At 50.0% G+C, this 18,166-nt stretch overlaps 1 protein-coding gene across 1 annotated transcript in view; it reads left to right on the forward strand.

Moving 5' to 3' along the window:
* The first annotated feature begins 542 nt into the window (after positions 1-542).
* LOC135217413 (coiled-coil-helix-coiled-coil-helix domain-containing protein 7-like) overlaps positions 543-18,166 on the forward strand; it is a 161,265-nt gene continuing 143,641 nt past the window's right edge. The window contains exon 1 of the mRNA XM_064253255.1: positions 543-685. The gene's annotated coding sequence lies outside the window, so the exon portion shown is untranslated. The remainder of the gene's footprint in view (positions 686-18,166) is intronic.

Here is an 18,166-nt window from a genome sequence, read left to right on the forward strand (position 1 = left end):
TGCCCCTACCAGCGGCAGACCTATGGTTGAATAACACCAAATTTGCGGAATTCACAAAACCTCTGTTTTATTTGTTGTATGACTTTGATTCATAATAGTATATACAAATCTTGTTACTTTTTGTATTTAATGTCTCTTTTCACTTCAATTATATATATGTGATATTTATATTTCTATTTTTCATAAAGAACTGAACTACATGAGGACATAGGGTTGATTTTCCTACTAGTTGTATAAAAAACTGTATAGTAAATCATTGCCATTGTTAATGTAATTATGTTAAGCCGGGAAAATTATTTTATATCACCAATCCATCCGAATAAACTTGGGGGGAAATCTACGGCGTTTTACACGTAAATATAAAACTGTGAGGTCTCAAAAGGACAATGGCGAAGGGCAGCTATAGTAGGACATTGCTTATAAAAATGTTTCGTCGCTTATTTTTATATATTATAGATTTTTAAGATTTTAAAAATCTCAAATTTTAATTTAGCAAATATGTTTCCGTAAAATATAACAAATATCTGTAATGAATGTAAAAGTGAATGAGCGTAACGCTGCCCTAATCGAATCCTAAACTCGCCCAAACAAACCCGTACCAGGCGGCTCCAGCTGATAGCTCAGCTGATTCTGGGTGACAGGAGAGGTCGAAGTATCGAAGACCAATTTTCGCGTTTATTTTATGGTAAGCAGCAACTATTTTAAGTTACCAAACATTTACTGTGATTGTTTACCTTACTCTGAGGAAGTATGATTCTAAAACAAAGCGTGATAATTGTAGGTTACGACGAAAGAGGGAACTTTCGACATTTTCGAGTTCATGCTTACTACTATAGGTAGCTAGCCTATTCCTTAAGGCCCCCGTACACTGAACGATTGTCTTTATCGACCCTCACATACACTATTCATACAGTATGAACGATCTCCGCAACGATTTCAGTCTGAACAAAGATTTGTTCCTACACAATATAAAAACCCTCGGTCCTTTACATAAGGAATTAGGGTGAACAACCGCGTGGACTGACCGACTCACCGACTACCGCGGCTAGGCCACCCTCCGAAAAAGTACTTTTAACACGTCCTAACACTGGAGATGGTCATCAGTCATGAGTTATTGTTGGTGAGAGAAGGAGCTAAAGACCTCTACTCTCCTTTCAAAGTAAGTATTTTCTCCAATGTTAGAAATTAAGGCCATATTTTAAGATTTAAATAGAGGGTAATGAAAAGGAAAGCCAACGCAGTGCCCACAACCCTAAAACGCTTTCGAAGTTTTTACTTACAACTCCAAATTTGTTCCGATACGTAATACAAACCATCGGTCCTTTAACAATAGGAAGTAGCTAGCGGCAGCTGGAACGGTCGTAAGCTTCGAACAAGGGGAGAACGGTAGTTAACTGCTTGGCGCGCGACTGGGAGGTAAACAAATCACTTTTGCTTTCGGCCGCGGGTGTGAAGGACGTGTTCGTCATCGCTCTCTGCCCGCTTCATCGTCGTATGCTTTGTTTATATTGTGTTTTCTACTAATGGTTTGTTTGACTTGAAAATGAAACTGTAAGTACACTGTTTTCATTTTCATTACTTAATTATGAACCACATGGAGCTATCGCTGTAGATGCGGCGATTTCCTCTCTTTTCATGTATTGAACCCTTGAATTATGTCTCGGTGCCGAGGGCGGGGGCGCTCGCGCCGAGTCATGTATTTTGGGCGAAAGTGTGTAATTGAAAAATGTAAGTACTCTTTTCATTATATTTTTGCCCTGTGCGTTCGTTACCGAGAGTGTGATTGCGCTCGGCACGAGCCTTTTTTGTTCCGATACGTAATACAAACCCTCGGTCCTTTAACAATAGGAAGTAGCTAGCGGCAGCTGGAATGGTCGTAAGCTTCGAACAAGGGGAGAACGGTAGTTAACTGCTTGTCCGACAGTCGCGCGCCGCGCGACTGGGAGGTAAACAAATCACTTTTGCTTTCGGCCGCGGGTGTGAAGGACGTGTTCGTCATCGCTCTCTGCCCGCTTCATCGTCGTATGCTTTGTTTATATTGTGTTTTCTACTAATGGTTTGTTTGACTTGAAAATGAAACTGTAAAGTACACGTTTTCATTTTCATTACTTAATTATGAACCAATATGGAGTTATCGCCGTAGATGCGGCGATTTCCTCTCTTTTCATGAATTGAACCCTTGAATTATGTCTCGGTGCCGAGGGCGGGCGCGCTCGCGCCGAGTCATGTATTTTGGGCGAAAGTGTGTAATTGAAAAATGTAAGTACTCTTTTCATTATATTTTTGCCCTGTGCGTTCGTTACCGAGAGTGTGATTGCGCTCGGCACGAGCCTTTTAATTTTGTATAATAGAATGCAATGAAAGTGGATTCGCAATTGCAATATTGTTCCGACACGGCATACAAACCTTCGGTCCTTTTACAATAGGAAGGTACTAGCGGCAGCTGGATAGGTCGTAAGCTTTCGAACAAGGGGTTCGGTAGTTAACTGCTTGTCCGACAGGCGCGCGCGCGCGACTGGTAGGTAAACAAATCACTTTTGCTTTCGGCCTGCTGGCGTGTGGACGTGTATCATCGCTCTCTGCCCGCTTCATCGTCGTTGCTTTCGCATGATTGTGTTTTTCTTTTTCTATTTATCTAGTGAAACTGAATTGTAAGTACAATCATTTCATTGAATTCAATTGTGAATTAAAGGATCTTGGTTTCACCACGCCCTCCGATTACCCGAGGTGCCGGACTGAAGGGCGTAAGTGCGGGAATTCATTTTCCCAGAAATGATCCTCGTATTGTGTATGCTCGGTGCCGAGGGCGGGAGCGCTCGCTCCGAGCGTATATTGGGTTGGAAATGTGTAGATGAAAATCGTAAGTGCTCTTTTCATTTATATTTTTTTGACCTGTATGCCCGTTGCCGAACGAATGCGCTCGGCACGGAAACTTATTCAGTATGGAAGTGGAATCGCAAGTACAGTATTCTTTTTCATTTTCATATATTATTTTGTTTGTAGCAATAACTCATTTTGGGATCAGTTTCCGAGCTTACCCGGAAATTGATCCTTCCCCCTTTTTATTTTGAATGAAGTGAAATCGCAAGTGCAGTTCTTTTTCATTTTCATTTTTTATTGAGATTGCATTGTTTACTGGGATCAATGTTTCCGCTATTCCCGGGAATTGATCCTTCCCCTTTTTATTTGTATGAAGTGAAATCGCAAGCGCAGTAGTCTTTTCATTTTCATATATTTTTTGATTGCATCAATTCATTATGGATCAAGGTTTCCAGAAACCTTGATCCATAAAAGGTAAGGAATGGATCCTTCCACCCTTGCGCTCGGTACCGAGGGCGCAAATACGCTCGATCCGAGCCCTTATTCATTGTGAAGTGAATCGTAATGCAAGATGCATTTTCATTTTATTCCTTATTATGATTGCATCAATATTTATTTGGTTCAAGTTCCGCTCAGTCAGGGAATTGATCCTTATGCCCTTGCATTCGGGCTGATGGCACGATTGCTCTCGGGCTCTTATATTGTTGTTGGGTACAGGGGTACTGTGCGGGGGGTGGGGAACAGAGAACCCCCCCCCCCCCCCCCCCGCTCAGCTCCACCCAGATGGCCCTTCCCCTTGGGGGGGGGGAGGTTATCGGCGTTCTTCTCCTCGCGATCCGTCGACGCGGGGGAGGGCGCTCGGTGCCCAATGTACAATTGTATTAGGGGTCTTCCACTCGTTCGAGAGGGCTCACCCCCCCGGGCGAGGGACTTCCCCCCCACTAATCGCTACTACTGTTATTTCCGCAGGTGCTACTGCCACGAGGGTGGACCTTGGTGAGGTATGGGCGTCCTTCCATTTGCAGGGCGTGCTAGTGTCCAGGGGCTGCGGTTCTATGTCGGGGCCTACTGCGGTCACCCATGGGAGTGGTGACCACGCAACCAGGTGACGACGTCCCTCCTCACCTGGTGTACTCGCCTCACGTGGTAACAGTCTTGCCTACAGCCGCTGTGAAGTGCCGTTCGCCGTACCGAGAGGGGTGGGGGGCGTGCCGCCGTCCGCTCGTGGTTGCCGCGCTGCAGCGACCACACTTCCGCTGCCCTAGAGCTCGCCCTGGACCTGCCGCCGGTACCAGGATGTTGCTGGCTGCTGCTCCACTTCCTGTGTTTCCGGTGCTGCCTGCCGTACCTGCCGATTCTGGGCTGACTGTCCATGCAGTTGCTGTGCTGGCTGTCCCTGCCGTTGCTGCGCTGGCGGTCCCTGCCGTTGCTGCGCTGGCTGTCCCTACCGATGCTGTGCTGGCTGTGCCTGCTGTTCCTGAGATGCCCATACCTGCTGATGTCGTCCCTGTTCGTGTGGTACTACCCCAGACTTTGGTCTGTCTGTACAGGTGCGTCCAGGGCCCTGTGGCTTCGGCTACAGCAGCCCGGCTCCGCCCTGGATAGCAGATCTTACGTCTGTCCTGAGGAAGCTGACGAAGAAGAGGAGGAAGGTGTCGTCGTCGTCGTCTTCATCTTCTTCATCGTCGTCGCTGCCGCCTCTTCCCCTTCGACTTCTAAGGCTTCACAGCCGAGGAAGAAGAAGGTTGCCTCCTCCCTCCTAAGAAGTATCCTCGGGAGCTTCTCGGGGACCCGTCTCACCTCGGTGGGACGGGAGGGTTCCTTCCGCTGGTCCTCCTGCTCCCTTCGGGAGCGGGGCCCGGTCTCTTCTTCCGCAAGGAAGAAGACTACGGGGACCAGAGGGGTACCGGCTAACACCGGTACTTCCTCGCCTGGTGTCAGTGGTTCTGCCACTGCATCAGGGTCCGTCTCGGCCTCTCGTTCGCGGGAGGTACCGAGTGTACGGTCGCCTACCAGCGACCGTGCAGCCAGGAACCAGACCTCTGAGTCCGCTCAGCGTCAGGTTCACGGCACGGGGCGGAAGACTGGTGACAGCCGCTCATGCGACTCTCACCAGACCAGCTCTCACTCTCGCGGCGAACAGCTGGCTACCCGGGGACGTGACGTCCACGACCGACCACGGGCTGAGGCTGGGAAGAGGTCCTCCCTTCGCCGGTGCCAGCCACGGCTGGAACCAGCGACGTGACGTGCCGTGAGGACAAGCACCGGTCTCACTGTGACAGTGGAGCCTGCAGGTCGCCTGACCGTCGCTCTCACAGAAAGCGACCGGGTACGGCAACCAGCACCAGCTCTTCTGACACTCGAGATCGGGGCCGCTGTGCTCATCCCAGCCGTTCTCCACAGCAGACGGTTCGACCAGGCCTGCAGCTCGATCGCCACCGCGGGTTGACGATCGCCTGCAGCCCTCCAAGCCTGCTGGTTCTGCCAGCGAGCAACGAGGGAGCGTCAGGTCTGCCTCTCCCTTACCTTCAACCTCCTCGGGTTACACCGGGAGGAGCGAGGTATTGAGGAGTGATCGTGAGGGGTGCGCCCCTCATGATCCCACCACAACGCCCTACGTGCCAGGCACGGTTCTTGGGACAGGCCTAGTACGTATTAGCAAGTGGATGGGGAAGACCGAGAGGGCTGTCGCTGTTCCCCTTCTTGGGAGGAAGGTTCTCGGAATATGCTCTTGTTCGAAGGGCTTAACGGTCCCACTCTGCAAGATGCTGTGACTTCCGAGATCCAGAGGAACTTTGCCGAGGTTACGGCGCTGATTCGTCAGCACAATGACCTCGGGGAAGGATCGCCGCTCCCACCAGCAGAGCCACGTCTCGGCTCGAGTCGTTTTGGGGCCCGAAAGAGGGAACCCAAATCGACGGTGGGTCTGCCGCGATCGGAGCTTGCCGACTGTGTTGAACCAGGTAGTCTCTCGTCTCCGGACAAGAAGGCTCTCTCAGTTCTGGACGGTCGAACAAGCTACTTCACCTCCTCTACTGCGACAGAGGCGTTTCTACGTGTCTTCGGACACCGTATTTAAATACCCCTTCGGTCCTCCTGAGGTTTCGACCTCGACGAGGACTGGAATGAGTCGAGCGGTATCGGCTCTCTCCTGTCAGTGTCGATCAGCCCCACCCACCCAGACGACGTTCACAGTGGCGGCAGACACTTACCTACAGTATGAGTTTCGTAACCCTCCTCGGGAAAACGTTTTCTCCTGACGATACTTTTTCCCAGGCTCTGAGAGGCCATCGCCGTAAGGCGATGGCTGCTCCTTTTCTTCTCCAACTGCTAGATCCGCTGGGAAGGCGAGCCAGTATCCAATTCCTCCCCCATTCCCTCTCTCCTTACGGCTACGAGGGAAAGGGGAGGGATCCTACAGAGATTTCTCTGTAAGATCCCACGTTAGGGGCTGCGCTACCGGGGGGACCTTCGGGTCCTACCTGACGTAAGCCCCGGTCATTGAGGAGGGATCCTGCCCCTTTTCTCGATTTCTACGGGAATCGAGAGGACCACCAGCCGATATCGTCTGACGAATTCGGTGGGGGGTTTCGCAGAGTGCTTAGAATTCTACGGAATTTCTAGCGCACTCAGAGTGTTCGAGTTTTTTACGATCTCCAAACACTTAGGCGAGACCACGGTCCAAAGTGAGTGAGAATCCCCGATAATTGTTACACGATAATCGGGAACCTCGCTTATGCTCGAATTCTGTAATTTCTAGCATTTGGAAGAAGACTGCTGCTGAAAGAAGAGTATCTCACAGTAGGCGCTTAACCTGGAATAGAGAAGAACGGACGGGAACTTCCAGTTTGGCTTGAACTATCGTCTTCGGTATTCTGTTCACCATTGAAGCTTTCCTTTGGGAAAGACTTCTCCTTCACTACTCTTGACTAGAGAACGAAGGCGGTCGATCTCCAATCCTTATTCTCATTCCTCGAGGGGAACAGATTTTAGGATGGAGGTCGTGGTACAGAACCTACAAATATACTACGTATATTACCCTCGCGACATGATTCTTTAACAGTTGAATTGTCCGGGGGGTAGGCGCATACCGTAGTTAACTCTACGGTTTGTGACGGAGACGAATTGCTATCCTTAATTGAAACTGCAACTCGGGGTTGCCTGCAACCTCCCAGCAGTTATCAGTTTCGATTTTAGATACTTGGTATTGTCATGACAACACCAAATCAGCTTTTGTATTTACCGAAATCCGTTTCGGTTAAATATAATTGCTCGAGCGTATTCTTTATGCTCGATGGTTCTAGCCGAACGCATTCCTTCGTGGAATAATGGATTACCTGGCAACTCAGGATGACGAGTCACCGAGAAGCTACTGCGTATTGAACTGCCTGATAGCGGCCTCAGTATCAGTAGGTCTCGGAGATGCACGGTCGGTTACGTCTCTCTCTCCCCTGGTTGGATTGACTACCGAACCGTATCTCTGCCCAACAATCATGGACTTAGGTCTCTGATTAACGGGATTCTCGCAATAATGAAGGACCATTCACTGCTGTGACGCTCGATTTTCATAGCCTTCGACATTGCGAGAATTTTCAACAGAGATTCTCTTGGACTCTTTCATCTTTCTGTTTACCGCACGGTAACAGAAGTCTGTACTAGTCAACCGCTGCATCGCACTGCGATAATGCGAATGATTTTTGCAGACATCTGAGTTTGTCTTCAAAATATCTCGTATTCGTAGGTGTGCAATTTCATTGCTCGCCCCGAATTAACAGATATGTCAGAAGACATCGCCTACCTCTCCCGACCTGACAGCTCTACTTCCAAATGTTCAGCCCATGAGAAGCAGTTCTTCAGGCAGTAGTTCCCTGTCTTCATTACTGGAAGCGCTCCGCTTTTATTGCAACTACGATCCTCACCGGACAGCAATCAATAGCGGTTAGCGTTCTCAGTCTTTGTAGCACAGGTTCAGAATCTTGAGAATCCTTCTCTCGGTTCAGCTGTGAAGACGTAGGTTGCATTTTCTGTACACCTTCGTCTTCAACGTCACATAGTGTTGATTCTCCTTACCCGAGAATCAACTATACTATGAGATATCTTGCCATCAAGGACCTCGGTCTCTAGAAGGCAATTGACTTTCGCCTGTTGGGCACATGCCTTAAGAGAGTCATCACCTTGCCTTCTGGCATCGGTAACGAACAAATTATTTGTTTAGTCTCTTGGCATAACCCTGTTAAGGCGAAGGTCACGTGACTTGCTCGGTGCTTGGACAACTTGCCTCCTACCGAACGCAGTCAGCAGGCAGCTGTCAGAGCGCCCAAGTCTGTTACGAACTTCGCTGTGGACTTAGTTCGGTTGTTTCCATAACAATCTTTTCTTTGTCCTAACGGGCATTGTCACAGTACCCATACCATCGACACCCACCATTGAGTGTCGGTGTCCTATCCACTACCGAGAACAACAACTTCGCTGCAGACGGATAGACCAGTATGGGTACAGGACATCACCGAAGTCGAGAAGAGGGATAGGTCATACGACAATTCCCTTCTTTTCCTCTGAGGTATGTGCATGACTTTGCCTGCGAAGTCAAGCATCCAGGGGATGGGGATCCGTGACGCTCGATTTCATACCGAACTTCGTAGCGAAGACTCAGAACCCTTCGGTCCCTGACGATTGGTTCGAGTCGTTCACAATCCCCTCCCTAATGGACTTCACCGCCTTCGATGCGAAGGAGATGCTGCTTTGTCCTGTGAAAGCGCGACCGCGCTTTCTGAAGAAACTCGACATCCCAGGCTGAGTGTTTGAAGACTCTTCGTCAGCACCAAGATGACCTAGAAGTACACTCCCTCGAGTTACACAAGAACTTCTCCGTGGCGCAGGTACTGAAGGCAGGGGTCTGGTACAACCAGACCACTGGCACCTCCTTCTACCTTTTGGATATTGCCCACAGGTCCTTGGATCGTTTTCCTTAGACCCGTGGTGGCTGCTCAACACGTTGTCTAGCTAACCCAGACCCTAGCAGGCTGAACAGCATCGAGTCCTGGTGTGACTGTAAGAATAGATAAGTGAATGAGAGAGTGACTGGCTTCTCTTCCTATCTTTTTCTACCCCTCTACCTGTGGGTAGAGGGATACGGTCATCACCTTGCTGGATAAGGACGAGATGTCCGGTGAGCTACTCGACAGAGCCCCATCCTATCCTTTCACTAGGGATGGGAGCGAATATCCACCACTTCCTCCACAAGGGGGGGGAAGTGGATGCCAAACAAGAGACACCATAACGTTGCCTCTTGCAAATAGGAACTTGTTCTTGTTTGCTGGTACGAAGAGATACGCTTGCCTCTCTCTTAGTACTTGGTCCAGAGGTCTGACCATTGATCCTGCGGTGCACACCCCGATCAATCGGACAGAGGCTTGGATCCCTCCCTCGCTCTTACGACCAGGGAGGCTTCCAAGGTTGGGCGAACACCAGTCTGTTCACAAAAGACTCAGATTCCACCCACCAAGAAGTGAGTCTTCCTATTGTAAAAAGGACCGAAGGTGTATGCCGTGTCGGAACAAATGACAATTTGTCCAAAATTGCATTTTTCCTAACTATACAAACCTGAGGTCCTTTTACACATAGCCCCACCTCATGCCACCCCTCACTCTGCAGTTTTTGCTTGGGCCAAAAGCAAAAGTGATTTGTTTACCTACCAGTCGCGCGCGCGCGCCTGTCGGACAAGCAGTTAACTACCGAACCCCTTGTTCGAAAGCTTACGACCTATCCAGCTGCCGCTAGTACCTTCCTATTGTAAAAGGACCTCAGGTTTGTATAGTTAGGAAAAATGCAATTTTGGACAAATTGTCATTCTTTTCATTTTCATTTATTTATTTGCATGAAATTTAATTTGGATCAATTTTCGTTCTTACCCGGGAATTGATCCTTACGATTTTTTTATGTGAAAATGAAATCGCAAGTGCAGTATTCTGTTTCATTTTCATATATATGATGATAGCATCATATTATTGGATCAAGTTTCCGTTCTTACCCGGAATTGATCTTTTCCCCTTTAAGTTCTATGAAGTGAATCGCAAGGGCAGTATTCTGTTTCATTTCATATTACTTTTCACTGCTGTGCGGGGTAGGGGAAGCGAAGGTCTGCCAGGAGTCCGTCGGAAAGCTCTCCCGCGACTCCCTTGGTATCCGATTCTTCGTCTTCCTTCCTGCCCCCCGCTCAGCTTCTTCGTTGTATTTTGTATTTGGGGTCTTCCTTGCGTTCGGGGTGGGGCATGTCTTCCCCCCGTGCGTGAGGGAACCCCTCTTACTAATCTATCTATGTTACCGCAGGTGCTACATCCGTGGGAGACGACCTTGGACAGGTATGGACCACCGCGGAGGCAGGGCGTGCCTAGCATCCACGGGCTGCTGCAGCGTCTAGCGAGGTCTGGGGCGGTCTCCACTACTACCACGGCCGCTTATGCTGCTCCCCCCCCTCCTGGTCTACACTCCCCATGCTGTGTCGATGACGCCGTCTGCCGCTACTAGGGCCGCAGCCGTACCGAGGTGGGGTTGCCGCCGCCGCCTGTTTTCTTCGTGTTGCCTGCCCCCAGACTTCCGCTGTTCCAGCAGCAGCTCGCCCCTGGACCGGCCGCCAGGACCCAGGTTCCGCTGCTGCCGATGATTCTACGAGGCGATCGCTGGGCCTGCCGTACCTACCGCTGATGTGATTCCCGCTGTGGCTTGGCTGTCCCTTCTGGGTCTACCGCTGCCGCTGTTCCTGCCGCTCCTGAGCTGGTTGCTGTTCCTGTCGCTCCTGATTCCTGTGCCTGTCCATGCTGGTCCTTGCCCACGGTGTGTCTTCCCCAGTCCCAGGTCCTTCCGGACAGGTGCAGTCGGGCCCTGTTGCTTCGGCAACTGCCCCGGCTCCCTCCTGGATGGAGGACCTGACGACTGTCCTGCGTGAGCTGACGAGGAAGAGGAGAGAGAGGAAGCTGTCATCTTCGTCTTCATCGTCTGCTGTTGCCTCTTCCCCTTCGACTTCTAAGGCCCATAAGCCGAAGAAGAAGAAGGCTGCCTTCCCCCCTAAGAAGTCTCCTTCGGGAACTTCTAAGGGCCCGTCCCACCCCGGTGGGACGGGGGGTCCTTCTGCTGGTCCCTCCTGCTCCTTCGGGAGCGGGGCCCGTCTCCCCTCCGTAAGGAAGAGATAGACGGGGACCAGAGGAGTATCGTTAGCTCTGGTACTTCCTCGCCTGGTGCTAGCGGCGATGCCGCTACGCCAGGTTCCGGCTCGGTCTCTCGTTCGCGAGAGATCCCGAGTGTACGTTCTCCCTCGGGAGACCGTGCAGCCAAGTTTCGGCGCCAGAGTTCGCTCGGCGCCAAGACGCGGCACGGAGCAGAAGGCTGGTGAGAGACGCTCAGGTGACTCTTGCCAGGCCAGCGGCCGCTCTTGCAGCGACCAGCTGGTAACCCGGGTTTTCCCCCCTAAGAAGGCTCCTTCGGGACCTTCTAAGGCCCGTCTCGCTCCGGCGATTCGGGGAGCTCTTCGGCTGGTCCTCCTGCTCCCTCGGGAAACAGGGCCCATCTTTTCTTCTACCAAGGAGAAGAAGACGGGACCAGAGGAGTACCAGCTTCGGCTGGCACTTTCCTCGCCTGGTTCTAGCGGTTCTGCCGCTAAACCAGGATCCGCCTCGGCTTCTCGTTAGCGAGAAGTACCGAGTGGACGGTCTCCCGCGGGAGACCGTCCAGCCAAAGTCTTGACACTCGAGCTCGCTCGCCGCCAAGACCGAAGCGCGGAGCAGAAGACTAGCGAGTGTCGTGCAGACGACTCTCGCTAGGCCAGTGGACGCTCTCGCAGCGACCAGCTGGCTGCTCGGGTTGACGTGACGGTCGCTGACCAGCCACGGGTTGAGGCGAGGAAGGGGTCCCCGCGGTCGTCGGTACCAGCCACGGCTGGTACCAGCGGCTCGACGCGCCGAGAGGACGCTCGCCGGTCTCACCGCGACAACGAGCCTAGCAGGTCACCTGACGCCGCTCCCATCGGGACCGGGCGGAGACGGTAACCAGCAACAGCTCGCCTGACGCTAGAGATCAGCGTCGACGTTCTCAGCCGAGCCTCTCGCCCCAGGCGAGCGGCAAGGCTAGGCCTGCTGCTCGATCGCCACTGCGGTGGACGATCAGCAGCAGCCCTCCAAGCACGCTGGTCCTGCCAGCGAGCTAGGGGGGAGCGTCAGGTCTGCCTCTCCTGTACCTTCAACCTCTCGTACTACCCGGGAGGAGCGAGGTACCTATGAGTGATCGCGAGAGGTGCGCCGCTCGCGATCCCGCTATGACGCCGTATGGACCAGGCACGGTTGTAGGACCGACCAGGACATACGCGCAAGTAGCTGGAGGCGACCGTCAGGGGTCTGCCGCTGTTCCTCCTTCTGAAGGAGGAGTATCTCGGGATCTGTTCTTGTTGGAGGGACTGGACGGTCCTACTCCGCAAGACACGGTTACTCCCGAGATACAGAGGAATTTGCAGAAGTCATTAAGCTGATTCGTCAGCATAATGACCTTGCGGAAGGATTGCCGCTCCACCAGCAGAGCCCACGTCTCTGCTCGAGTCGTTTTGGGGCCCGAGAGGGACCCCAAACCGACGGTGGGTCTGCCGCGATTGGAACTTGCCGATTCTGTCTCGAACCAGAGTCTCTCGTCTCCGGACAAGAAGGCTCTCTCAGTTCTGGCCGGTCGATCAAGCTACTTCCACCTCCTCTACTGCGACAGCGGCGTTTCTACTTGTCTTCGGACACCGTATTTGAATACTCCTTCGGTCCTCCTGAGAGGTTTCGACCTCGACGAGGACTGGAATGAGTCGGAGGACGGTATCGGCTCTCTCCTGTCAGGTGTCGATCAGCCCACCCAGACGACGTTCCCAGTGGCGGCAGACCCTTACCTACAGTGAGAGTTCGTAACCCTCCGCGGGAAAACGTTTTCTCCTGACGATACGTTTTCCCAGACTCTGAGAGGCCATCGCCGCAAGGCGATGGCTGTTCCTACTCTTCTCCAACTGCTAGCTCCACTGGGAAGGCGAGCGAGTATCCAATTCCTCCCCCATTCCCTCTCTCCTTACGGTTACGAGGGAAAGGGGAGGGATCCTACAGAGATTTCTCTGTAGGATCCCACGTTCGGGACTGCGCTACCGGGGGGACCTTCGGGTCCTACCTGACGTAAGCCCCGGTCGTTGAGGAGGAATCCTGCCCCATTCTCGATTTCTACGGGAATCGAGAGGACCACCAGTCGATATCGGTTGACGAATTCGGTGGGGGTTTCGCAGACTGCTTAGAATTCTACGGAATTTCTACGCATTCAGTGTTCGAGTTTTACGATCTCCAAACACTTACGCGGAGACCACGGTCCAAAGTGAGCGAGGACGAGAATCCCCGATATACACGATAATCGGGAACCTCGCCTATGCTCGAATTCCTGGAATTTCTAGCATTGGGAAAGAAGACTGCTGCTGAAGAAACTATCTCACAGTAGGCGACCACCTGGACTAGAGAAGATCGGACGGGAATATCCAGTTTTGGCTTGAACTATCGTCTTAGTATTGTGTTCACCATTGAAGCTTTCCTTCGAGGAAGACTTCTCCTCACTCTCTTTGATAGAGATCGAAGGTGGTCGATCTCCAATCCTTATTTTGTTTTCTTGAAGGAAAGAATTTAGGACGGAGATCGTTGTTCAGAATCCTACAAATATACTACGTATATTAACCTCGCGACATGATTCTACTAAGCAGTTGAATTGTCCGAGGGGTAGGCGCATATCCTAGTTAATCTACGGATTGCGACTTATAAGAGAAGTATTCTAATTGAACTGCAACTCGGGGTTTGCCTGCAACCTCCCAGGAGTTTTTCAGTTTCAATTTTATATACTTATGGGTTTTTGTCATGACAACACCATTTCAACGTTTATATTTACCGAAATTCGTTTCGCCTAAATATAATTGCTCGAGCATATCTTTTTATGCTCGGTAGTTCTAGCCGAACGCATTCCTTCGTGGAATAATGGATTACCTGGCAACTCAGGATGACGAGTCAGCGAGAGCTCAGGCTCAACTACTGCGTATTGAACTGCCTGATAGCAGCTCAGTATCAGCTGGGCCTCCGATATGCACGGTCATGTATGTCTCTCTCTGCCCTGCGTTTGATTGACTACCGAACCGTATCTCTGCCCAACAATCATGGACTTAGGTCTCTGATTAACGGGGATTCTCGCAATAATGAAGGACCATCTACTGCTGTGACGCTAGATTCCATCGCCTTCGACATTGCGAGAATTTTCAACAGAGATATCTCTTGGACTCTTTCATCTTTCTGTTTTTACCGCACGGTAACAGAAGTCTGTACAGTCTCCCGCTGCATCGCACTGCGATAAGCGAATGATTTTGCAGACATCTGAGTTGTCTTCAAAATATCTCTTATTCGTAGGTGTACAATTGTTCATTGTTCAACCGAATTACGAGATGTGTCAGAAGACATCGCCTACTCTCCGACCTGACAGCTCTACTTCCAAATGTTCAGCCCATGAGAAGCAGTTCTTCAGGCGGCTTTCCCCTGTGTTTTCATTACTGAAGAACGCCCCGCTTTCATTGCAACTACGACTTCTCACCGGACAGCAATGAAATAGCGGTTAGCGTTTTCAGTCATTTGTAAGCACAGGTTATGAATCTTGAGAATCCTTCTCTCGATTCATATGTGAAGACGTAGGTTGCATTCAATATCTACCTTCGTCTTCAACGGTACATAGTGTTGTTTCTCCTTAGCTGAGATTCAACAACCATGAGATGTTTTTACCTTCAGGGACCTCGGTCTCTAGAAGGCAATTGACTTTCGCCTGTTGGCCACATGCCTTAAGAGAATCATCACCTCGCTGTCCGGCATTGGTGACAAACAAAATATTATTTGTTTGGTCTCTCGGCATAACCCTTTAAAGGCGAAGGTCACGTGACTTACTCGGATGCTTTGACAACTTGCCTCCTACCGAACGCAGTCAGTCGGCGGCTGTCAGAGCGGCCGAGTCAGTTTACGAACTACGCTGTTGACTTAGTTCGTTGTTACAGAGCAATCATTACTTCGTTTAATAGCTTGTCACAGTACCCATACCATTGACACCCACCATGGAGTGTCGGTGTCCTATCCACTACCGAGAACTTCGCTGCATGGGGATAGGAGGATGCGAGAGACTTCGTGGCAAACGGACAGACCAGTATGGGTACTGGACATCACCGAAGTAGAGAAGAGGGATAGGTCATGCGACTATTTCCTTCTTTTCCTCTGAGGAACTGCATGACTTCTCCTGCGAAGTCAAGCATCCAGGGGATGGGGATCCGTGACGCTCGATTTCGTACCGAACTTCGTAGCGAAGACTCAGAACCCTTCGGTCCCTGACGATTGGTTCGAGTCGTTCACAATCCCCTCCCTAATGGACTTCACCGCCTTCGATGCGAAGGAGATGCTGCCTTGTCCGCAAGAACTTCTCCGTGGCGCAGGTACTGAAGGCAAGGGTCTGGTCAACCAGACCACATGCCCTTCCTTCTACCTTCGGGATATTGCACAGGTCCTTGGATCTTTTTCCTTGGGACCCGTGGTGGCTGCTCAACACGTTGTGTAGCGAACCCAGACCCTCGCAGGCTGAACAGCATCGAGTCCTGGTGTGACCATAAGAATGGATGAGTGAATGAGATGTGACTGGCTCTCCTCTTCCCATCTTTTTCTTCCCCTCTACCTGTGGTTAGAGGGACACGGTCGTCACCCTGCTGGATAAGGACAAGATGCAGGTGAGCTACTCAACAGAGCCCCATCCTATCCCTTTCACTAGGGATAGGAGCGTATATCCACCACTTCCTCCAACAAGGGGGAGGAAGTGGATGCCAGCTTGAGACAACCCATACTTTATGTTGCCTCTTGCAAACAGGAACAAGTTCTTGCTTGCTGGTACGAAGAGATACGCTTGCCTCTCTCTTAGTACTCGGCCCAGAGGTCTGGACCATTGATCCTGCGGTGCACACCCCGATCATCGGACAGAGGCTTGGATCCCTCCCTTGCTCTTACGACCAGGGAGGCATTCCAGGGATGGACGAACACCAGTCTGTTCATCAAAGACTCAGATTCCTCCCACCAAGAAGTGAGTCCTTCCTATTGTTAAAGGACCGAGGGTTTGTATTACGTATCGGAACAAATGACAATTTGTCGAAAATTGCATTTTTCCTAACTATACAAACCTGAGGTCCTTTACATATAGTCCCTCCTCATGCCACCCCTCACTCTGCGTATTTTGCATGGGCCAAAAGCAAAAGTGATTTGTTTACCTCCGCCAGCGCAACTGTCGGACAAGCAGTTAACTACTGTTTCTCCCCTTGTTCGAAGCTTACGACCGTTCCAGCTGCCGCTAGCTACTTCCTATTGTTAAAGGACCTCAGGTTTGTATAGTTAGGAAAAATGCAATTTTCGACAAATTGTCATATTTTGTATGATAGAATGCAATGAAAGTGGATTCGCAATTGCAGTATTCTTTTCATTTTCATTTATTTATTTGCATAAAATTTAATTTGGATCAATTTTCGCTCTTACCCGGGAATTGATCCTTACGATTATTTTCTGTGAAAGTGAAATCGCAAGTGCAGTATTCTGTTTTCATTTTCATATATATTTTATGATAGCATCATATATTTGGATCAAGTTTCCGCTCTTACCTGGGAATTGATCTTTTCCCCTTTAAGTTCTATGAAGTGAATCGCAAGGGCAGTATTCTGTTTCATTTTCATTTTACATTTTCACATGCTGTGCGGGGGTAGGGGAAGCGAAGGTCTGCCATGAAGTCGTCGGAAAGCTCTCCCGCGACTCCCTTGGTATCCGATTCTTCGTCTTCTTTCCTGCCCCCCGCACAGCTTCCTCGATGTATTTTGTTTGTTCCGACACGGCATACAAACCTTCGGTCCTTTTACAATAGGAAGGTACTAGCGGCAGCTGGATAGGTCATAAGCTTTCGAACAAGGGGTTCGGTAGTTAACTGCTTGTCCGACAGGCGCGCGCGCGCGACTGGGAGGTAAACAAATCACTTTTGCTTTCGGCCTGCTGGCGTGTAGACGTGTATCATCGCTCTCTGCCCGCTTCATCGTCGTTGCTTTCGCATGGTTGTGTTTTTCTTCTCATTTATCTAGTGAAACTGAATTGTAAGTACAATCATTTCATTTATATTTATTTCCATTGAATTCAATTGTGAATTAAAGGATCTTGGTTTCTCCACGCCCTCCGATTACCCGAGTGCCGGGACTGAAGGGCGTAAGTGCGGGAATTCATTTTCCCAGAAATGATAATCGTATTGTGTATGCTCGGTGCCGAGGGCGGGAGAGCGCTCGCTCCGAGCGTATATTTTGGTTGGAAATGTGTAGATGAAAATCGTAAGTAAGTGCTCTTTTCATTTATATTTTTTTTTGACCTGTATGCTCGTTGCCGAGCGAATGCGCTCGGCACGAAACTTATTCTGTATGGAAGTGGAATCGCAAGTACAGTATTCTTTTTCATTTTCATATATTTATTTTGATTGTAGCAATACTCATTTTGGATCAGTTTCCGCTCTTACCCGGAAATTGATCCTTTCCCCTTTTTATTTGAATGAAGTGAAATCGCAAGTGCAGTTCTTTTTCATTTTCATATTTTATTGAGATTGCATTATTTACTTGGATCAATGTTTGTTCCGATACGTAATACAAACCCTCGGTCCTTTAACAATAGGAAGTAGCTAGCGGCAGCTGGAATGGTCGTAAGCTTCGAACAAGGGGAGAGAACGGTAGTTAACTGCTTGTCCGACAGTCGCGCCTGGGAGGTAAACAAATCACTTTTTGCTTTCGGCCGCGGGTGTGAAGGACGTGTTCGTCATCGCTCTCTGCCCGCTTCATCGTCGTATGCTTTGTTTATATTGTGTTTTCTACTAATGGTTTGTTTGACTTGAAAATGAAACTGTAAGTACACTGTTTTCATTTTCATTACTTAATTATGAACCAACATGGAGCTATCGCTGTAGATGCGGCGATTTCCTCTCTTTCATGTATTGAACCCTTGAATTATGTCTCTCTGGTGCGGGAGGGCGCGCGCGCCGAGTCATGTATTTTGGGCGAAAGTGTGTAATTGAAAAATGTAAGTACTTTTTCATTATATTTTTGCCCTGTGCGTTCGTTACCGAGAGTGTGATTGCGCTCGGCACGAGCCTTTATTTTGTATGATAAATGCAATGAAAGTGGATTCGCAATACAGTATTCTTTTCATTTCATTATTTATTTGCATAATTTAATTTGGATCAATTTTCGCTCTTACCCGGGAATTGATCC

This window comes from Macrobrachium nipponense, chromosome 7 (genome assembly GCF_015104395.2).
Source record: "Macrobrachium nipponense isolate FS-2020 chromosome 7, ASM1510439v2, whole genome shotgun sequence".
Classification (NCBI taxonomy): Eukaryota; Metazoa; Arthropoda; class Malacostraca; order Decapoda; family Palaemonidae; genus Macrobrachium; species Macrobrachium nipponense.